The sequence below is a fragment of the Barbus barbus genome (genome assembly GCF_936440315.1).
Source record: "Barbus barbus genome assembly, chromosome: 25".
Classification (NCBI taxonomy): Eukaryota; Metazoa; Chordata; class Actinopteri; order Cypriniformes; family Cyprinidae; genus Barbus; species Barbus barbus.
This window is the reverse complement of record NC_136753.1, coordinates 27314225-27318722: the sequence shown is the minus strand read 5'-3', so window position 1 is coordinate 27318722 and position 4498 is coordinate 27314225.

The following is a 4498-nucleotide window of genomic DNA, read 5'->3' as shown; positions in this document are numbered from 1 at the left end:
GGACCTGCCTCTGTGAAGTTCTCATTGGTCACTAGATGCTCATGTCAGAGGTCGCTGCAGCAAACATTTCAATTCTAACTGAGCACTTATAATAAACTATTTTGTTTTCTACTGCCTTGCTGTACAACATCCACATCAAAATCAATGGATTCACAGCATAAACTAGTGTGTGAGTGAACAGATAATGCTTGGAAAAATACATTTTTTAGAAATTAATATTTTTATTCAGCAAGGATGCATTAAATTGGTCTAAAGTGACAGTAAGGACATGTATAATGTTACAAAAGACTTTCATTTTAAATAAATGCTGTTCTTTTGAACACGCTGTTCATAGTTTCAGTTTCCACCAAAATTTTAAGCAGAACAGCTGTTTTTAACATTGATAAGAAATGTTTCTTAAGCCACAAATCAACATATTAGAATGATTTCTGAAGGATCATGTGAACCTGGAGTAATGCTGAAATTCAGCTTTGATCACAGGAATAAATTAAATTTTACAGTATATTAAAATAAAAAAGTTATTTTCAATTGCAATAATATATCATAATATTAGTGTCGTTGTATTTTTGATCATATCAATGCAGCCTTATGAGCATAAGATACTTTAAAACGTGATATGATGTTTTATTAGTTCAAAAGAACAGCAAATAGAAATAGAATTTGAAATATAAATATTTTGTAATATTATAAATGTCTTTACTTTCTATTTTAATAAATCTAATGCTTCCTTATTAAATAAGTGTTAATTTTTCCAAAAAAAGATTGACCCAAAAAATTTGAATGGTATGTATATGACTATCCAATTCATCAAATATAAGATTTATAGCAGAATATAGCTATAAAAACAAATAGTCTTCATATGTGTATAAATATCCAGCACTTTTAAGCTATTCTTATTAATTTATGTACAGAGTTTTCGATCCTGCCATTTTACACTATAACGAACACCAGTATTTTGGCGTGTAATTAGATTATCAGTATGGCTTATATCTATAATTAATGCAGTTATGTAATTGATATTATTTTGTCCTGTATTTCAACCTAACTCTGCTTCTGGTATCTTTTACATAACTTTACACAAAGCGGCTATTATACAGCCACATCCAAGATCATCTTCAAAGGATGAAAGCTAAGAACATACCCCATAAATTGTGTTGAAAAGTGTGAAACTGTGTGTGCGCACATTTTGGAAGGGTCTTAGAGGTTTTTGGCTCGTTTCCTCCTTCTAATTACTAAAGCAAATATGCGTGAGAGGGACCGGCACATCGGCACATCAACTAATCTTTATCATGTGTCCACCATTGCCAACAGGCCCCTGGAATTTATTTTCACATCAAGATATGAAGGGACCTATTCTTTTATCTATATCCGTTCTTCACACCTCTTATGTAACAGGAAGGATTGTATTGAATACCATAAAAAGGAAATTTCTTTCAGCTTTGCCTTCCTGCTTGAAACGAAACTCTCAGAGCGGCTTAAACTTAAACTTTGAGCACGTGTACGTGGCGCATCGACAGTCTCCTACACTGCTCTGAGCATAAAGAAACCTCTGTCCCTTTCTTTTGGCCGAGTGTATGTCTAATATATCACCACTCTCCCATCATTCCTCACCAATCAGCCTTCTGCTCCAATCAGTGAAAGAATCTGGCATGTGATTGACAGCTCATTTACAGCTCTGAGAAGGGCCCTTTAAGGTCCGAGAGGCCAGTGCCTGGGCAGAGAAGATGAGAAAAGTATGAAAAATATGTCTGTACTCATTGTTCACAGGGACTTTTGTGTTCAGGGGCCAAATGTGAGCCAATTAGTGCATCAAGGTAGAGCACGGTAGAGTAGACAGACTTTGCAAAGAGGTTAAGAAACGGATTATTAGAAATGCTTTGAAGGATTTGCCATGTTTGACAACATGAACCCAGAATTTTTCCTCTACATTTCTTCTTCCTGAACACCGCACAAGAACAAAACACGTAAACTTACTATAAAACACAAAGTTGCCGACCCCAAACTTTTGTACGGAATTGTATAAAAAAATTAATCTGTGGATTCAAGTGATTTTATGACTGTACCAATGTAAATTCACTTTAATATACAGCCTCTTGAGGCTTTATGCTCATTAACAGCAACTTTCCTCAGTAGGTAAGTTGGTTATGTGAAAAAGACGTCCTAACTCATTCTTGTGCACCAACTATGGCAAAATGAAGTTTTATGAGAAGGCATTGTGAGCAACTGACCTAATATGATACAATTAGGTCTTATTATCTTCATTTATCAACTGTGACAGGTATGCATGACCCAAATACACTTAGATGACCACCATCAAGATATGACTTTAGCCAAGCTGACATGTATAGTGACCGATTCCAGATGTCTGGCAGATTTTTCAAACAGACTAGGTGACTAGACAGCGAAGAATGGGGCTTATTTGCCAGACCTACAAGAAAGAGGCATTAACCAAGACCTAGAAAGCCTTAAAAGGTCATTTCTGCTCTGATGGCATTTCAGTTTTCACTTTAAAGCCTTTTAGAGGACACTTGAATGAAGTAATGCTTGGCCTTTGGTAAAGATGCGATTAAAAGTGAACATTTATTTAATCCAGTACATTTATTTGACATCACATTGCGCTCTAAGTGAGATGGAGTTTGTGAGCTCTCTGTTGTGACGAACCTGGAAACGGTCCGTTCTAGAGAGCCCTTCTGCCTCCGCAGGACGTCTGTAATGATGCCTGACTTGAAGGGGAACCAGCTGACCTTGCATCCTTCCGCCAGCCGGAACAGAATCGCTCCCTACAGCAATCTCACAAATGTTGTCAGTATGCCTTAAATCCAAATGGATCAAAAACATGGGCGGAAAGCCCAGAACTTGGTAGAGAACACCGCTTTGTTCACTCAGAATGAGAACATTTTCCAGCATCCTCAGCATCAGGGTTTGTTAAAGAGCGTACGTGGTGCAAATGTCAGCATTCCCATGTAATCATGAGAAGAGCTTTCTGTTTTGTAGCTCAGGTGACGTAATGGAGAGCCCATTTAAGTGTCAAAAATTCTCATGTTTCTTCTAGATGTCACGGATGTCAATTTCTGAGGAGAAATAAAGAAATGAGACAGTTGTTAAAGCTACACTAAGTAACTTTTGTGGAAGGAACTTCAAAAAAATGTTTTGCCTACAAACTGCATATTGTCATTTTTGATGACCAAATGCTAATGGTCTAATCCGATTCAATGATCTATGCTAAACTAAGCTAAAAGTGCTACCCCCCAGACCCGGAGATCGGCTGAATGGATTCAAAAACGGTAAAACTCAACTGTCTAACTCTAGGGGAGTTGTTTATTTCCTATTTCCAAAAAAAAGTGGAGTGTTCCTTTAACCCTCGAACTGAGAAGTATTTGAAAGCATAAAAGGAAAGTGACAGTACCCGTAATAAAACAAGAATCAACATAGTTTGCATTGCTTCACATTTGCCATGCACTGACTAGGTTACAAAACAATGTTTATTTTGGTAACAATTTCTCTAAACCAGTAACTATGTTAGTTTATTTGCCTACAATTAGCCTTGAAATCGTATAGTTTGCACCATTATCTGATATGAATAGCAATCTTTCTGTTTAATGCAGGGTTGCCAAACTTTTGTAACAAACTGATTTCAATGAAGTCAAAACAACAACGGAATATCAGCTACTTACCTGTTCATAAGACATAATTTTCAGATTCTTTCACTTTCTTTCTTCTTTCATTATTGGGAAAGTTTTAGTGTGGTTATCTGGAAATATGAGCAGTGAGCACAGCGTTGCGACTCGAGCCATGAGATTCATCCACACAGATCAGCGGAGCCAAAGCACAACTCACGAAATTACCAAAACAATGTTCCTCTGCGAGTAATGCTTCAGCCGCTAGAGGGACAAAAAATACATAGTGAGGCTTTAACGTAAAGAAAAAGCTACTGTATTAAAATCAATGTGTATATCAGTGAAGATTATTTAGCCTTGGAAGAATTTGATGAGAAATATTCTTATTGAGATTGCCAGCTTGGTTTGATCTTGTCTGGTAAGTGTCTGAATACATTTTGGGGCCCACTCCATCTAGGAGAAACGAGATATCAGAGATCCCATTTGTGATTTTCCTTTCCTGTGGGCTGAAATGAGATTTCAAGGGAGAAACATCAAGCAGAAGCTCATCTCTCTGGCTCTCGATTCCCTGTACCTCCTCTTTGCGGCAGTATGACGGTATTCCTGTGGGAATCTCTTTCCTCTCAGGAAGCAGGTCCCCTTTCAGAGTCAATAAGCCTTTCTGCTACACCCCAGCCCAGCGTGCGCACTCACATGTACAGGAGTGTGTTCACGTAGGTCTGACCGGCAGCAGTGGGTGTGTGGGCTCTTAGGAGCCACTTGTTTGAAGGGTTGGAGAACATTCCAACATCAACTGCTTTGTTCACTAGCACAGAATAGTGGAAATACTCTAGTATTCAATATACGGGTTAATGTGATCATCAAACATAAAAGATGCAACA